This window comes from Lepidochelys olivacea (genome assembly GCF_965140295.1).
Source record: "Lepidochelys olivacea isolate rLepOli2 genome assembly, chromosome: 18".
Taxonomy (NCBI): domain Eukaryota; kingdom Metazoa; phylum Chordata; order Testudines; family Cheloniidae; genus Lepidochelys; species Lepidochelys olivacea.
Genome location: NC_140428.1, coordinates 7746471 through 7765283, shown reverse-complemented (window position 1 = coordinate 7765283; position 18813 = coordinate 7746471). Strand labels below are relative to the sequence as shown.

General features: G+C 51.6%; 1 protein-coding gene across 2 annotated transcripts in view; it reads right to left on the bottom strand.

Annotated features, from left to right (window-relative positions):
* Positions 1-11687, bottom strand: part of ALPL (alkaline phosphatase, biomineralization associated) — an 85791-nt gene extending 74104 nt beyond the window's left edge. For both annotated transcript variants that reach the window (XM_084651471.1, XM_084651472.1), the window contains exon 1: positions 11568-11687. The gene's annotated coding sequence lies outside the window, so the exon portion shown is untranslated. The remainder of the gene's footprint in view (positions 1-11567) is intronic.
* Between the last annotated feature and the right edge of the window lie 7126 nt (positions 11688-18813).

Sequence of the window (18813 nt, the reverse complement as noted above, 5' to 3'; positions counted from 1 at the left end):
TTGGAACCAATGGCTCTGAATACTGCGAGTGTCCAGTAGAACAGGGGCTGCTAGGAGGGCTCGAGGGTTAGAGCATGCCTATCCTCTAAACTGCAGGGAGACAGCAGCAGGGCCGGTGTAGGCCTCGAGGGGGGTGCATGTGTTGCCTGTTGCTGGGGGAGTCAGGGGACCCTAAGGCTTCTTCACACTCAGGGCAAGTGGTAGTGAGGTGCTGTGTCCCTGGAGAGCGTGACAGGGGTCAAGGACCGCAATACAATCTGAGAACTCCAAGTGGGCTCTGGGGAAGGGGTGGGAGGTTGTGGGTGTCTGGTCTCCCACCTGGGCTCTGGGGAGGGGAAGGGACAGAAAGAGGAACTGGGTTGTCACAGGGGGCTCTTTAACTCTACTCGTTGGGGAATTTGTGTTGGTCTGAATTGTGACAGACATACTTGCTTACAGGTATTTTGAAATAAATCAAAATTGAAATGGTCCTGATTATGTAGTGTTATTTTGACAAATAAAATTGCCCAATTTTAAAATTTTGGGGGGCCAGACTGCCCCCAGGAGTACTTCTGTGGATCCTGGGAGAAAGAGCTCCAAGCTCAGCAACTCACTGCAGTAACCTGGTCCACCTTGGTACACTCCAGATCTTTATCCACAGCCTTCAGGAGAAGGGAAAAGCAGGAGGGGTATACAGGAGAGCAAAGGCTAGGATATTTTTATAGATTTATAAAATTAAGTGCACAAGTTTGTTTTTTGCACACTTGTAAACTGGGAGTTTCCCCCTTAATAAAGGGCACCATCACTAGGTCATCTTTAGACATGCTGGTGATAGTCTGAAGGTTATGATATTTGATCCATGTATGTGGTTATGAATTTAATTCCTGTATGTTAATGTGGCCTCAAGGAAACATGCAAACAGCCCAGCCAACTTCCTGAGGAAGGGAAGTGAACAACTGATATGCAAAAAGATGGGTTTGCTCAGAGAGCCAGGCCAGGAAGATAAGTGTCTTCTAATGAACTTGAAGTGAGGTTATATGCAAATGTTCCCTTTCTTACATAAGAGGGGAAAAGGAATCCTTGGGTCAGCTCAGAGGAAGTCTAATGCATGACACACTGATGAGAGCACATACACTTCCATTGAAACTGCTAATTAGATAATAGCTTCCTTTTCAGCTCTGCCTAAGCTATCCTCTGCCACCTCAGAATTGTCTCTGTGCTACACTCCTACACTCCAAACGTCCCTGCTAGCATCAAGTGAGCCTGGGAATCAAATATTCTTCATGGGAGTGTTTCCCCTACAGCAGGAGTCCTGTTGGATCCTTCTCATTGTGAGAAAACAGTGAGATCTTTTTTATGTAGCTGTACATGGAAAGCGTACCTCAAAACATGGACCTGTTTGGGGCAATCCTTCACATCCTGGGCCCTCACAGCTGGCCACACATATTTCCCTAGATCCTCCCTCAGACAAAGATCAGCTGTTGCACAGAGCTCAGCACCTTCCTCAGGCATTCTGGAGGGGATGGGGTTAGGGTGAGGAAGACTGTTGGCAAAGAGGGTAATTAAGGCTTAAGCTCAGATTGGATTGTGAGGATATGCGCTGAGTGAGTGTCACCCCCTCAGTGTGTTGTTCCAATACTCTGTCACCACCTGCAAGGCAGATGGGAAGAGGAGACTTGTTGGAAGAAGCTGGAAAGGGCAGAGGGAGTCTACAGGCCCATACAATCCCTGCCCCCAGGAGCCCATGCCCCCAAAACTCAACCCTTCCCCCATATGCTTCAAGCAGCTGGATTCAAGGCCAGCTGCAGTCATCTAATCTGATCTCCTGCCAGAGAATCTCACCCAGATCAGTTGCAATTGTTTTTAACCAGCAAGACAATGGCCAATGTTGACAGAGTCAATGCAGCAGGAACCAAGCTGTCAAAGGAACTTGGGGCCCTATGTTCAAGCATTCAGCCCCCAGCATGACTCTGGGGCCAGGTCTGCAAGAAGGCTCTGCATGTTGGGTGCTGAACTCTTCTGAAGAAGTGGCCCCAGGGCTCTGTGAGCAGAGATAAAGCCAGATTTCAAGTTGCTTGTGCTATCTTAAAACCAAAAGTAGCTTCCAGGTGTTTGCTTGTTGCCAACTCCTGCAATTTGGGGTGTTTTTCTTAAGTTTCCAACTCCTGGAGCCACAGGCTACATGTGCCCTAAGAGCGGAGGATGTGATTCTCAGGATTGCGCTACACTCATGTCAGCAGGAGTAGGACTAGCAAGGCAGCTGCAGTCGCATGGGTAGTGGCAGCAAATGCAGGGGTTAGCCATGGCGAGTACAACCCCATGCATGCGACTGCAGCTCCGCTGCTATTTACTGTCACACTAGCTTGAGGAGAGTTAGCGCAAGTGTGTACAGGAGCAGGAAGGGGGGGCAGGGGAATGAACCCCACCCCTAGCTCATAAGGTAGACAGATTCATAATGGTCCCATTATGGTTATGTCCACTTTGTAGGTCTACCCATCATTTGGGTGCGTTTTTGCCCAGACCCCCTTACCAGCCATACACAAAAGCCTCAGGCATATTCTTTGAACCCACGCTTGCTTGCATACCTGGGACCGTGGATTAAATCCAGTTTTGCTTTAAAGCATGTGCTGCCCTACCCATCTAGTCTGACCTACAGGACACAGGCCAGAGAATTTCATCCAAAATTAAAAGGTCTTATAATTGCCCCTTCCACCTTCTTGTGTTCAATCACCTGGGAACCCCTGACTGTTGGCATTAGGAGCCTTACCCACAGGCCACCAAGCAGCAGATGTGAGAATCTCAGCTTTCTAACGTTCCTAGTTTGTGGTGGCCAAGGAAAGCTTGAAAACATGTCTAACGGCTCACAAACCAGAAGCTCAATAAAAAGACTCCTCCCTCCCCCCCCAAAAAACAGAAAATCTCATTTGGGGGGCAGATGAGGGGACCTGCAATCTTTAAATGCTTGGGAAATACTGCTGCCCCAGGACCTGTCAGTGTTTGTGGTTCCCAATCCCACCTTCCCATTTTAAGCACAGAATTCTCTCCCCTGCTGCAGTGTGAAATCCCGCCCAATCAAGGCCTGGTCCACAAACAGATTTTGTATCCATAGGACTCATGGGGGGGGGGGGTGATTTTTGTAGTCATTTTCACCCTTTCCCTTGCAGTTAGTCATTGTCTAAACGCAAAGCTGCAGGATTCTGGTGTGGCTCTGCTGTACCACTTTTCCCATGCCAACATCACACAAACTTTGCTTAGACGAAGCCCCACAGAGGACACTAACTGCATGGAAAGAATGCAAGACTTTATGTAGACTACTTTAAACAAAGAGCCAAACACATTTTCTCTCCAATCCTTCCCTGTTCTGCAGTGTCTGGTATTACTGTATCAATCAGAAGTGAAAGAGTGGAGTGCAACGGCCAGTCAGTCTTCTGCCTTTACAGGTGACTGTAGGGTAATGGTCTTCTGCAGCCTGTGCCCACACAGCGTTACTGCCTTCACCAGGCAGCCAGCAGTTGCCTGATGCACTTTTATTATGTGGTCACATTCTACCACCAGCCTTCACTTGTAGAGGTTAATTTCCTTCAAAGAGGAAACCCTCACAAATCCCAGGCTGCTTTGGCAGCAGTCTCAGCACATGCCAAGTGAAGGGTTAGGCCATGGAGACTCTTCTCTCCAATCTCCAGGCCTTTGCCCACAGGCAGGATTCTCCAAAATCCTCCCACAGCTGCAAGCACTAGTGCAGATTGGACCAGCGCTCTTACCACCGATTTGCCTCTGCATCTCGGGCCATTGCACGACTTACAAAGGGATCACAGTAATGGCAATGGGTCTGAGTAACGCAACTCTCATGCAAACATCCCCTGCCCTCCCCATGACATGTGCTTAGGCAGGGGGATTCCTCCTGTGTTGGGGCATAGAGCCCTGCACAGGCCCAGGTACAGGGCAATTTGTCTTTCCCCTATTTGGGGGCTGTGGTGGCTCCTGACGCAGGCCATGGAAACTTGTACTCTTGTTGCAGTGGCCTTTAGGCTTGCAAAGCACTATGGGGAAGTGCTTCTTTGGCCAACCCCAGCCCCATCCACAACTTCCACTCTGTCCCCTCCCTTCCAGGGCAATTTATGCCCTGCCTCTGCTCTTACCCTGTGCCAGAGGGGGATGGAAACATGGAAGAGTTGTGATACAGAAGGCACTGGGCTAGCCGAGCCAGCTCTGTGCAGGCTGTATGGATATGGACATGCACATATCACTGGTGATATGTGCAGGACTGCAGGGCACTGGGGCAGAGCAGTCTCAAATACCACCCAAGTGTCTCTCAGCAGGGCTGCTCTGCAATTCAGCTCCGCTCCTCCCTCTGCCATGACAATGGTCCTCGACTCCTGTTCCATCACCCTCACCCCAGTCACTGTCCCCAAAGCTCAGGAAGAGTTACTGAGAAAACCCCCATGTGCTTGGGTCAACTCAGCATGCAGGCAAACCCCACCCCTTCACAGGCAGGAAGCCATTGCAGCCAAGTGTCATGCCAGTTCATCCTTCCCTATTCAGAGGAACACACAGCCAAGCTGGGCCGGGCCCTGCTCAGAGGCCAGGGTTTGGGGGAGTTCCAGCATTTCCTACCATTACACTGGGTCAGCGCAACAACTTGGCAGAGATTGCCCCAGAGGCTGCTTGCTAATGCTGAAGGGTTTCCTGTTGCTTTAGCAATCACAGGGTGCATCGCTGCAGATTCACCTGCAAAACCCTCCCTCAGCCCATTCTCCCCCACAGACCCATTTTGTCCAGTCACCCAGCAAGTATGCTCCACTGAGCCATCTCCACAGCTGCTGCCTCTCTAGAGCAAGAAGTACCCTAGTCCGTGCTGCTCAGTCGCTCCTGGCTGGGGTCAGCACCGGGGGCAGGCAGGGAGAAGTGGATTAACAGTGGAGGCCAAATGCTCCCTCCCCTGAGCACACACAGCCCAGGCAGTGGTGATTAGAGACCCTAGGAAATGTGGGCATCCCTAGGAGCTGAACGGACACCAATATGCATCCCTGGACTTGCCCCAGAGTGACTACCCCAGCACAAAGAACAGGAGGACTTGCAGCAGCTTAGAGACTAAAATTTATTTGAGCATAAGCTTTCATGAGCTACAGTTAACTTTGGCTTGAATAGAGACGGGGAGTAGATGGGTCATTACACAAAGTAAAACTATTTCCCCATGTTTATTCCCCCCTCCCCCACTGCTCCGCAGACGTTCTTGTCAACTGCTGGAAATGGCCCACCTTGATCATCACTACGAAAGGTCTCACACCCTCACCCACCCCCCTCACTGGTAATGCTCACCTCACCTGATCACTCGTTACAGGGTGTACGGTAACACCCATTGATTCGTGTTCTGTGTATATAAAATCGCCCCATTGTATTTTCCACTCAGTGCCTCCGATGAAGTGGCCTGTAGCTCACAAAAGCTCATGCTCCAATAAATGGGTTCGTCTCTAAGGTGCCACAAGTCCTCCTGTTCTTGTGGCTACAGCCTAACATGGCTGTACCCCAGCACAGGGAGCAGTGAGGATGCAGATCCTAAGCACTGTTCTGAAGGGAAACAAAACAAAACAAAACACACCCACCCACCCCCAAGAGCAAGTGCAACACTCAACTGCAGAAACATTCCTCCTTGTGTCTAACCACCCCAGCTGGCGGGCTTGGGCACCATGCACTGCACTCACTGCGTTTGCTAATGCTTGAGCAGTGTTCTAGTCAAGAGACTGCTCCAGGAGCCCTCCTGCCCACGTCCCTGCTATAATGTCACTAGCTACTAAAGGAGACCCCCGAGCAGATGCCCGGGAACATACAGCACTGCACTAACATGCTGTTTCCATACCTGACTCTGGTAGTGCTTGGCAGTCAGGCTATCAGGGCTGGAAGGGACCTCAGGAGGTTCCAGTCCCACCCCTGCTCAAAGCAGGACCAAGCCCCAGCTAAATCATCCCAGCCAGGGCTTTGTCAAGCCTGACCTTAAAAACTTCTAAGGAAGGAGATTCCACCACCTCCCTAGGTAACACATTCCAGTGCTTCACCACCCTCCTAGTGGGAAAGTTTTTCCTAATATCCGATGAGACATTTTATTTTTTCCCACAAAACTCAGGGGCAGTCTGTCCTGTTCTTGCCTCAGCAGCAGGGCGGCTTTCCTCCCTTCCCCTCCTGCCTCACAGACTGGGGGTGCAGACCCTGGAAGTGTGGAGCCAGCACCAAACCAAAGGCTCCTAGTGCTCAGCCCAAGGAGCAGTGCTTCCGTGCCCTGCCCCTCTGACTGCCAGCTAAGTGACCGATTCACTAAGACCATGGCTACTCTACAGGGTACTTTGGTATAACGTGCAACATTCAGGATGTGAGTAATCCACCCCCCCCTTGGCGACACAAGTTACACGAATCTAGCTGCCAGTGTAGACAGCACTATTGCAGCAGGAAAGCGTCTCCTGCCAGCAGAGCTGCTGCCTCTTGCAGAGGCAGGAGTTCAGCAGACAGGCAAGCTCTCTCCTGCGAGAGAGAGCATCTCCACCACAAACACTACAGCAGCACAGCTCCAAGGAAATCTGAAACATGTCTGGCAGGAGAATGCTTTTTATTTCCTTTTGAGCAACTCCGATGATGCAGGCTTTAGTGCCCTGAAAGATCCTGTGTTTGCCATTCAGTTTAAAGCAGTGTGCATCCAAAGCACCCTCCTGGTTTAGAGAGCTGGATCCTAACTACACTGCTTGGTTTCTTTAACCATGTGCTTGTTAACACAGCTCTTCCTGAAGCTGACATGTTCCAAAGGCATGAGCACATCATGCCAGTGGTGTTTGGGGATGCCCTGGGCAGTAAGAAGTTGGCACCTTCCTAGCAGGGTTTCTGCTTTTTGCTGATTGCTAGAGAAACATTAAGTTATACAGGCAAAAAGAAAAGGAGGACTTGTGGCACCTTAGAGACTAGCCAATTTATTTGAGCACAAGCTTTCGTGGGCTACAGCTCACTTCATCGGATCCAGTGAGCTCATGAAAGCTTGTGCTCAAATAAATGAGTTAGTCTCTAAGGTGCCACAAGTCCTCCTTTTCTTTTTGCGGATACAGACTAACACGGCTGTTACAATAATCCTGTATGAATTGTTTCAGAGTAACTGCTCCAGCCCTCATGGGGGATGTAGGAAGGACAGAAACAAACCAACCAGTCTCTTCGTAAAGAGATACAATTGTATTTCCTTCCCTCCATAATGAGACCGCTGGATTGTTGCTTCTCTTTGCACATTTGTACTAGTGCTTTTCATCCCAGAGGTTCCCACAGGGAGGATACGTTACAGCTCTATGGTTGGCTCGAAGTAGATCACTTCGCCCAGCACTGACATACAGCCACCTCTGGTCCAGAGCATGGTAACTGTTCTATGCAGCAACACTGTGCAGCAATTTAGGAATCAGCTGAATACCTCCATTTCCAGTGGCAGCTGCACAGGGAATTTTGGGAGGCAAACTAACACCTCTTGAAGTCCCAGTGTCCTCCAGATCAGGGTACCCTCTGGATCACTTGTGGGGGGAGGGTTTTGTGCAGCAACCCTACCCTTGCATCATCCTCATCCATGGATAAACATGAGGCCCAGTCTGGCTGAAGGGAGCAGAATGAGACCCCTCCAGACAGGGGCACCCCCACCCCACAGTGGGGATCTGCATGTTGCTCCAGCACCTTCTCATCCTGGCTAATAAGGTCCCATGGCTCATGTGGCAGCTGTCAGCTCAGGGACCCTGGAAGAACCCTCATCTCCAGATGGTCTGGGAGCCCCTGAATGGCAAGCCATGGGTGCTCTATCACCAGGAAGCAAGGAAGACATGGCATATAGGGTTTCTCCTCCTGGCTGGTTTCCAAGAGAAATTACCATTATGCTAAAAGCCCACCGCACCTGGAGAGTTCTCACATGTAACTAAGGTGATTCAGCAAAGCTGGGGTGCAGATGGGAGGTTAGGACTGGAGCTGGAGGGCTGCAGCTCAGGAACTAAGAGCATGGGCAGAGCTGGGGAGGTGTGGGGGGAGCCAGTTGGGGCTGAGGTGCCCTGGCAAAGCTGGGCAGACTGGAACCCACCCAGCACTGGAATGGAGAAGCTATTGCTGACTGATCCTGCAGCAGCAGCTATAGCCCACACTAGACAGTCTGAGCACAGAGCTGCAGAACAGGGCAGAGATCCCCTGGACCCACTTGGGATCAGCCTGTGTGACCCGGTGCTGAGAGGCATTGCAGCCTCCTGGTCTCCAGGTGGCTTTAACTTGCACTTGGAATGGCTGAGGAGAAGAGTTTCAGAAACAAATTTTGGGGTCAGGTCATTTTTAGAAACAAGCTCCTCCCACCTCAGCTCTTAAAATTTAATTTGATTCCATTCATTGAATGTTTTAAAATGCATAGGTCCCGGCAGCGTCTGGTGCCTCATGCAGATTCAATGCAGCCTCACGTTAAATTAACTGCCCACAAAGGCCAGTGCAGAGAGGCCCCCCAGGTGCCTCCCGCCCACACACACACACACAGAGCCCCAGTCCAGATGATATAACCCAGCCATCACCAGGAAAACACGTGAAAGAGGATGCATGGTGCACTGCCCTCCGAAGATCAGCAAGCTGGGTGGCTGGTGGGAACAGTTAGAGATGGGCTGTTCTGCTGAGCAATGCTGGTCAGAAGTCAGTCCCTTGAACTCAATGGACTCCCAGCAGGGCAAGATCAGAATCAGGCCTCCTACCTCCACAGCCTGACAGCACAAGCACCTTTCCAGGTAAAGGGGTGCAGAAAGGGAGGTGACCTGCACTTCCCTGGTTGGCTGCAGGGAATGACACCGCTGACATTAACAACTTGTACTGGAAGTTCTTCAGTGCAGGCACCTTATCACAGAATATCAGGGTTGGAAGGGACCTCAGGAGGTCAGCTAGTCCAACCCCCTGCTCAAAGCAGGGCCCATCCCCAATTAAATCATCCCAGCCAGGGCTTTGTCAAGCTGGGCCTTAAAAACATCTAAGGAAGGAGATTCTACCACCTCCCTAGGTAACGCATTCCAGTGCTTCACCACAATCCTAGTGAAATAGTTTTTCCTAATATCCAACCTAAATCTCCCCCACTGCAATTTGAGACCATTGCTTCTTGTTCTGTCATCTGCCACCACTGAGAACAGTCTAGATCCATCCTCTTTGGAACCCCCTTTCAGGTAGTTGAAAGCAGCTATCAAATCCCCCCTCATTCTTCTCTTCTGCAGGCTAAACCTTCTCTTCCTACATGTTCATATAGGGCCTACCACAGTACCACAACACAATCAGTACGAGAACACACTGTAGCCCACGAAACTGGGAAACCCGTGTAATGCAAGGGAACAAACCTTGTCTCAAGGGCCAGATTTTGAGCTCACTGCCACTGGTGAGAATCAAGGATAACGCCACAGAGTTGCACTGGGGTGAGCAAGGTAAGAATCCAGCACACATGGAGCAGATTTCCTCAAAGTGCTCAGGCTCCCGTTTAGGCACCCAAAGAAGTGCCAGGTTTCCCAGAGCCAACAGCTCCCTTTGGGGGAGACAGTCAGATTTCCCAGAGCTCAGCATGCACTTGACGAGTTCCTTAGAAAATTGCACTCTTTTCTAAAGAGCTTTCAAACCCATGTGACCCATGACAAACGTGTGTCCCCATCACACATGCAGCTCATGGTACTGACCAGCCAGCACAGAAACCTGCCAAAAGACAGCCCGTAAGAGCCAGCCACGAGTGGTAGGAGTGCGAGAGCTGGTTTACGGCTATATCTGCTGCGAGCAGGGCTGGCTGTTGTAGGAGACCCCTGGATTATTCAGGAGGCTTTAGCTCGGAGGGGAGGGTTAGTCCCTTGGCATCCTGAGCCCCATGCCTGCCTTACGATCACGGATAGCTCAGTGGTTTGAGCATTGGCCTGCTAAACCCAGGGTTGTGAGTTCAATCCTTGAGGGAGCCATTTGGGATCTGGGGCAAAAATTGGGGATTGGTCCTGCTTTGAGCAGGGGGTTGGACTAGATGACCTCCTGAGGTCTCTTCCAACCCTGATATTCTATGACTGTCTGGGAGGGCTCTGGCTGGGAATCTCAATAGGGGAATTGCCTACAAGTCATCTGCAGAGCAAGGAAGGGGAACCTCTCGCACAAAGTGACCTCATCCCAGCTGCCTAGGAGGACGTAGATTCCCCCACCCCATACACCCACAGCTCCCCCACACTGCATGGTGCTGGACCTGGGACCACTCTGAGCCGCATGGGCCAAGACCCTGAAATGGGAACCTGGCCCCAAAGAGCAAAGCCCAGGATCCTAAGGGCAGTACTAACCAATGGGCAGGAAGTGCCCCTGCTCTCCTTAGTGCCTCATTTCCCCAGTCCATGTTTTGCTGTGCCCAGAGCCCTGACAGACCTGGCCATAGTGGGGTTCCCAGAGATCTCCCCTACTTGGGCCTTATCCACACAGCCCTCCAGCTGGACTGAAACTTTTCTAGCCAGCATCTGACAATAACAGTCCCTGCATCTCCCAGGGCCAACCCCCCCCCCCCATCAGTCTCTGTGGGGACTGGGTCACCAACCTGCCTCCCACCCTAGATAGAGAGAGAGCTCTAAGGGGCACCAGTTACCGGTGGGAGGCTGGCACAGTGCCTTAGTACTGGCAAGCACCACCAGTCCCCAGCCTTGGTCGTTCCCTTCTGCATCCTGGCATACTCCCCCAAGGGTGGTTTCCTTGCAGCATCTGCCCCAATTCTGCAGGGGCTATTTTGCCAACTTTTAAATCTTGTCATGATTTAATGACAGGCCTGGCATTTCTGGGAGCCCACTTCAAGCCTGAGGACCACCCGGCTCCTTGCAAACCCACTGGCTGGCATGTGAACCCATCTGACACACATTCCAGCAACTCTGAGCCAGAACCTCCCCTGGGAGAAGAATTAACTGCAAATCACACACCCTGCCAACAGCCCAACTTCACTGCCAACCTTTCCTCCACGCAAAGGGGGGCTGCCCAGCACCCTGGGATGAGACTGACAGCACCAAAGCTGTGTCCACACAGGCTGGGAATCGCCCACGAAAACTTCCACCAAACTCCCTAGCTCTCCCGAGGGGCAGCACTGGGAGAGGGCTTCCGGGAGCAGCCTGGCACCGCTCACAGCCACAAGCCTCCGGCGCCTCTCTGCCCCCAGAGCGGGTCTGTAGCAACCCGCTCCTCGTTGCGGGATTCCCCAGCACGGCAGCCGCCAGAGGAGGGAGGGAAGGGGCGATCCCCACGCCCGGCTGATGCGGCCCCACTGCTCGCTCCCGGACTCGGGCTTCCCCCGGGCAGCCCCGACCCCGCGCTGCCGGGGCTCCTCCGCTGCCCCCGTCCCGGCGAGGCGGGATAAAGCCCAGAGGGAGAGGAAGGGCGCACAGAAGCCCGAGGCCAGATTCAAGCCCCCGACGGGCCGATCCCCTGGCAAACTCGGGGTCCGCTCCCCGCAGAAGTCCCGTCGAAGTTCCGCTGGGGGCCCCGCGGAGCGAACAGCCCAGGGGCTGGGCTCGGCTGCGACCCAGACGCCGCCCAGCCCCGCGGCCGGAGCCGGAGCCCGGGCCGGGCCTTACCTGCAGGGTTCACACGGCGGCGCTGCAGAACCTCCAGCCTCGCTCCGGAGCGCCCGCCCGACCGGCCCAGCTGCGCTGGAGCGGGGCGTCCCGGCGGCTCTTTAAAGCCCGGGAGACAATCGCCGGCTCGGCTCCGCCCCCGGCCCGGCCCATCCAGGGACCGGCGCACGCGACTGCCCCCTGCTGGGCCGGGCTGGGCGCGCTGCACGGGGCGGACACGCGGCGTCCGCACCTGGCCCTTGACTCTGCCCTGTTCCGGCAACAGGTCCCGCGGGGGGTTCCCCAGCCGCTCCCCGAATTTCCCCGACGCCCCAGCCCAGGTAGCAGCGTTGCCAAAGGCAATTTGAACTGAAATGGAAGCATTATAAAAGCATACACATCTTGTGATCAAACCTTGTACCTGAGCAAGCAGAATGGGGTTGAAAAGTCTGAACAAAGACCCGTTTCTTCACACGGCTGTTGTTGGTGACATTCGCACATTGGTTTCGGCTACATTGGCCTGCTTAATCATTTCCAATTATGACTTGTAAGCCAGGTCTGACGGAGCTCTTCCCTGACAGCTGCTGATGAGCCGGGGTGGGGGGAAGGCTTCAGGGCCAGACTGTATTGATATGGACTCACCTACTCTGCCGAGGTATCCAGCAGACGGAGCCCTGCTGCCCAAGGGATCCATTTTGGCTGGTGCTGGGTTAGGAATCACTTTGAATGTGGGGGTCATGAACTGTTGTTCTCCTTATGGCCTGAGTAGAGGGCAGCAGACCTGTGCTGAGCCTGCCTGAATGATGGGGTCTCCCTCAGGGCTTAATTGGTGCCAGGGCTTGCCAGGGCTCAGCCCTGGCACCTCCAGGCTCGGCCGTTCAGAGCCTGGGGACCTCTGGGCTTGCCACATCACTTATGAAAGTAACAAATTTGCTTGAGCCCCGGCACCTCTTTCCTTACAGAGTAAGCCCTGGTCACCCTCACCTGAACTGCACTCGCTAAGCAGGAGGGTTGGGTGCCAGATCCTAGTGAGGGGGCAGGGGGCGAACAGGTGTTTTGCTTGGTGGGGTGGGCTCTGCCTAAGAGTCACAGGCACTGTCTGACCTGGATTGGGCTCCACAGAGAGTCTTCTGGTTGGTTAAGTGACCACTAGAGCTGAATTCGCTGACAATCAGGTCTAAGTGCTCAGACCGGCTGTAGGGGACAGTGTTTCTGTGGAAGTGACGGCCCTGCCTGCCCTAGCAGCGAGGTTCCCCCACCGAGAGCTGAAATCGCTGAGAGCTGGGTGGAACCCCAAGAGACCGACTCGCAGAGGTCACAGTGGCAGGTGGCAGCAGAAGGTGACGGCGCAGGGCCACTGGGGACGGAGCGGTGGAGTGAACGGCGGCACAATGAACAACAGCGGCCAGAGCTGTTTTAGTGACTTCACTCCAGAATGCTAGATTTGTGGCTAGGAAACTGACATAAATATTCATTTCCTAGCAGGCCAAGATTTTTAAAATGCATTATTTGCCAAGGCATTATCTCACATCATCGCTATCTTGAGAGGTCATTATCTTGGGGAAACAATGAGGAGTCTGGTAGCACCTTAAAGACTAACAGATTTATTTGGGCATAAGCTTTTGTGAGTAAAAAACCAACTTCTTCAGATGCATGCAGTGAAAATTACAGATGCAGGCATAAATATACTGACACATGAAGAGAAGGGAGTTACCTGACAAGTGGAGAACCAGTGTTGACAGGGCCAATTCAATCAGGGTGGATGTGGTCCACTCCCAGTAATTGATGGGGAGGTGTCAATACCAAGAAACGGAAAGTTGCTTTTGCAGTGAGCCTATTCAAGCCCAAATTAATGATGTTAAATTTGCAAATGAATTGTAGCTGTGCAGTTTCTCTTTGAAGTCTGTTTTTGAAGATTTTTTGTTGAAGTATGGCTACTTTTAAATCTGTTATAGAATGTCCAGGGAGACTGAAGTGTTCTCCGACTGGCTTTTGTATGTTACCATTCCTGATGTCTGATTTGTGTCCATTTATTCTTTTACGTAGAGACTGTCCAGTTTAGCCAATGTTCGTGGCCAAGGGGCATTGCTGGCACATGATGGCATATATCACATTAGTAGACGTGCAGGTGAACGAGTCCCTGATGGTGTGGCTCATGTGGTTGGATCCTCTGATGGTGTCACTAGAGTAGATATGGGGACAGAGTAGGCAACAGGCTTTGTTGCAAGGATAGGTTCCTGGGTTAGTGTTTCTGTGGTGTGGTGTGCAGTTCCTGGTGAGTATTTGCTTCAGGTTGGGGGGCTGTCTGTAAGCGAGGACTGGCCAGTCTCCCAAGGTCTGTGAGAGTGAGGGATCATTTTCCAGGATAGGTTGTAGACTGTTGATGATGTGCTGGAGAGGTTTTAGCTGGGGGCTGTACGTGATGGCCAGTGTTCTGTTATTTTCCTTGTTAGGCCTGACCTGTAGTAAGTGACTTCTGGGTACCTGTCTCTGTCAATGTTTCCTCACATCCCCAGGTGAGTATTGTAGTTTTAAGAATGCTTGATATCTTGGGGAGTTTCTGTACTAAACTTTTTTATTATTATAATTAATTTTTTATGTAAGAATGGCCATATTGGGTCAGACCAAAGGTCCATCCAGCCCAGTATCCTGTCTTCTGACAGTGGCTAATGCCAGGTGCTTCAGAGGGAATAAATAGAACAGGGAATCATTGAGTGATCCATCCCCTGTCGTCCCAGAGGCTGGGGACACTCAGAGCATGGTGTTGCATCCCTGCCCATCCCAGCTAATAGCCATTGATGGACCTAACCTCCATGAACTTGTCTTGTTCTTTTTTGAACCCTGTCATAGTCTTGGCCTTCACAACATCCCTGGCAAAAAGTTCCACAGGTGACTGTGCGTTGTGTAAAAAAGGACTCCCTTTTGTTTGCTTTAAACCTGCTGCCTGGTTCTTGTGTTAAGTGAAGGGATAAATAACACTTCCTTATTAATTTTCTCCACACCAGTCAAGATTTTATAGGCCTCTATCATATGCCCCCCTTAGTCATCTCTTTTCCAAGCTGAAAAGTCCCAGTCTCTTAATCTCTCCTCCTATGGAATCTGTTCCAGACCCCTCATCATTTTTGTTGCCTTTCTCTGTACCTTTTCCAATTCCAGTATATCTTTTTTGAGTTGGGGTGACCAGAATTGCATGGCGCACGCAGTATTCAAAATGTGGGCATATCATAGATTTGTGTGGTAAAAGTGGAGGAGCTGGGTTTGCCAGACCAATCAGCCAAGCCAATACTGATAACCTACATGAAAAGGCTGCAAAACGCCACGCCTCTGGACTGCATGGACATGCAGAATTCCTTATAAGCCAGTCACTGTCAAAGCCAATTTTAGAAGTACTTAATAAGGCTGTTAAGAATGCTGGATACATAACTCTGTTTATGTGACCCAATATGGCTGTTGCATTACACTTTCTATTTAAGCAAGAGATACCACACACAGCAAACTGGAGGCCAATTCTAAGTGCATTGTCACTTGTTAATCATAGAATATCAGGGTTGGAAGGAACCTCAGGAGGTCATCTAGTCCAAGCGCCTACTCAAAGCAGGACCACTCCCCAATTTTTGCCCCAGATCCCAAATGGCCCCCTCAAGGATTGAACTCACAACCCTGGGTTCCCTGAGCTATCCCTCCCCACCAATCTTGCAGTTGAACACTGGTTCTGAACAACACTGGCAAATGCTTGCTATATTTCTGCAAAAAACTCAGCTGATTGTCTAGACGCATGCGGTGCAACAGTGAAAGACTCAGCAGTTTAAAAAGTGAAGAACTCTCTCATCATATTCAAAATATGCGCACACATGGCTGATGAAGCACCAGTGCAAACAGGCATCAAGTGTTAAGTCAGTGTGTTTGCTATCTTGCTGTCCATGGTAGGCCAATAGATGCATTCTAGATGTTCAGGTAAGAGAAGACACATCAGCTGCATCTGTGACATCTTAGAAGAGTTAAATGCTTGTAAATTGAACCCCAGACAGATGGCTGCTTGTGCATTTGATGGAGCTGCAAACTTCTCTGGAAGACATAGTGGACTACAAGCTTTGCTCAGAGAAAAGTGTAACCCTAATCTCTCCTATACACACTGCAGAGGCCATCTACTCCAGCTAATGCTAGTATGAGCTGCAGACTCTTCAAAAAACATTAAAAGCCATACATTTAATGGCTTTTTATAGTCTTTTTTTTTTTTCAGCAAGAGTCCAAAAGGACTGAACAGCCTGGAAACAAATAGAAGATACACTGGGGCTGAAGTTCAAATTAGTCCAACCTGGGAAAACCCACTGGCTTTCTCATGAGCTATCCTTGGCTGTTATCTTAAAATTACTGCAACTGTTATTACCGTCTTTGGAAAGTATCTACCGAGATGGGACAGATCTAAGTAGTGAGGCTGGTGGACTACTTTTGCTCCTAAGTTCAGAGAAGACTATCACCATTATCTCTCTTGTGAGTCTTCTGTTGAAACCACTGGAGTCACTAAACAATGCCATCCAGGCATCTGCTACAACAGTAGTAGATCTTTGTCCAGCAATAGAAGCTACTCTTGCATCAATCAGAGAGAGATCCATTGAAAATGGACTGGAAGGAACAAAGACTTCAGTCCAGAAGTTGACTAATGAAGGTCCTTATATTGATTTCTTAAGTGAAGAGGACAAGAAGTGTTTGTTAGCCAGCTGAAAAAGTACACAGACTTGATTCTTATACATCTACAACAACGATTTCTGGATTCTACTCAACCTCTATGTAGCTTTTACAGATCCCTGTCTGATAAAACACCGACAGCTGAGTGGAGTGAGGCCTACCAGCAATGGGGCTGCCATGTGCTCAGGCCAGAGTAGAGAATTTTGAACACAGAGTAGAAAATCATAGGACAAACAAATGAAAATGTAACTTCAACTTCTTCTTTATCGTCACGAGTGGTTCGACCCAATCTTTGTGCTCTGTTTCCTCGGATGAAAGAAGCAGGAATTCATCTCTTGCTACTCCCAGTCACAACAGCTACAGGTGATCATTGTTTTTCCTCATTGAATAGAATTTTGTATTCTGTAAGAAGTCACCTTTTGCCTGAATACGAGCATATCATGAAGGACTGGAAGTACCGGACACACAAGAAGACACCAAAGAGTTGTGCAAAATTACAAGAAGAAACCAAGAAGGATGTAGATGTCGTGCTTCATAGTAGGCTTGAGTAGCCAACTTTAATTTCTGTGATGATTTTAAAACATGAGCTACATCTAATAAAATAGTCTTGAAACATTTTTCAGCTTTTATTATAGTGCCATTCAGCCCCCCTTCACCCTCACGGTCTCAACTCTCGTTGGCCCTCACACACACACACACACACACACACCCGCGTATATTCGAACACCCCACCCCCCATTTCAATTCCTGGGGAAAATGCTGGGTCCCGTTGTCCCCCACCTGCACCTTTCAGAGGGACAGCGTGGGGATGGCTGGGGGAGGAGCCCCACCCTCCAGCCCACTGACATGAATGCAGCACTTGGGGAGGAGCAGCTGGGACCAGATGGGGAAACACAGATGCTGCTCTGCTCCCATCCATTCTTTCCTGGATTCTTCCCCCCTCATTATTTAGCACTGATGGACATCTGCCCAGAGGACTTATCCTTGCCTCTTAGGTGGCTCTGTATTTCTCCAGCGCAAACACCCCCCACACCCTCACCCACGCTACCCAGTATCCTGACACTGCTGCAGCCTGAATCACCATGTGGAGGTTGCATGTAGCAGGTGTCCCTCAGCCCAGCTCTGATGCCAATTATCTTTACCACTGTTTAATGCTGATATTCCAGTGCACAAGCAGGGAGTGAGGGCCAGATCCTGCCATGGGGTGAAGTGCTGTCCCTGTGCTGCTCCAGCCAAAAGCCAGCTGGTGAGAGCCACCCGTCAGGGCTGTGGCAGTGGCCTGAGGAGACAGTCCCTGTCCCAGGGGGCTTAGAACCTACCAGATCACTTTTGTTCACATTTCCATTTACACAATGGTAGCGTTCCCAGAGGCCCCAAATCAGATTAGGGGCCCCATTGTGCTAAGTACTGTACACAGGCATGAAAAAGGCAGTCTCTGGCCCAAAGAGACTGAAATAGACAAGGTGGGGCAGAGAGAGAAGAGGCACCAAGAGAAGTGACTTGCCCAAGGTCACCGAGCAGTTCAGTAGCAGAGCTAAAGCTAGAACCCCAGTCACCTGAGCCCTATCCCATTGCACTAGATCAGCGGCAGGCAAACCTTTGGACCTGAGGGCCACGTCGGGTTTCCAAAATTGTATGGAGGGCCGGTTAGGGAAGGCTGTGCCCCACGCCCCATATCTGACCTCCTCCCTGCTTCTCGCCTCCTGGCGGCCCCCCGGGACTCCTGCCCAATCCAACCCCCCTGTTCCCTGATGGTGCCCCGGGACCCATGCCCCATCCACCCCTCTCCCTGCCCAGCTGTCTGTCCCCTGATTGCCCCCGGACGCCCCACCACCCCATCCAACCCCTCCTCTCATTCCTGACTGCTCTCCCCAGGACCCCTACCCCATCCAACCACCTCTTCTCCCTGACCGCCCCCTGAACCCCCACTCCTGACTGCCCCCGCTGCCCCATCCAAACCCTCCTCTCCTTCTTGACTGCCCCCCTGGGACCCCTGCGCCCATTCAACCCCCCTGTTCCCTGCCCTCTGGCCGCACCAACCCCTATCCACACCCCTGGCCCCTGACCACCACCCCGAACTCCCCTGCCCCCATCCAACCCTCCCTGCTCCCTGTCCCCTCACCGCACTGCCTGGAGCACGGGTGGCTGGCAGCATGGCTGCACCAGGACAGGCAGCCGTGCGCGCAGCTCAGAGCACCGGGTCAGGCCGGGCTCCGCAGCTGCACTGCCCCAGGAGCTCGCAGCACCCCCACCCACCCGCAGTACAGTGAGCAGAGGCTGCGGGGGAGGGGGAGCAGCAGGGGAGGGCCGGGGGCGAGCCTCCCGGGCCAGGAGCTCAGGGGCCAAGCAGGAAGGTACCGCGGGCCGTAGTTTGCCCACCTCTGTGCTAGACAATGCTGCCTATCACAGTGAAAAAGGTCATGAAGAGAATAGTGCATTTCAGACAGCAAACACTGATTGTTTATTCTGCTGGGTGCCCAGACACTGAGGTGAAGGTGTGTTAGAAATGCCCAAAGATAGGTTCCTAAAGCACCCCTCACTGTAAGAGCTGGGTACTAAAATCAGCTTCAGTTCTTCATTG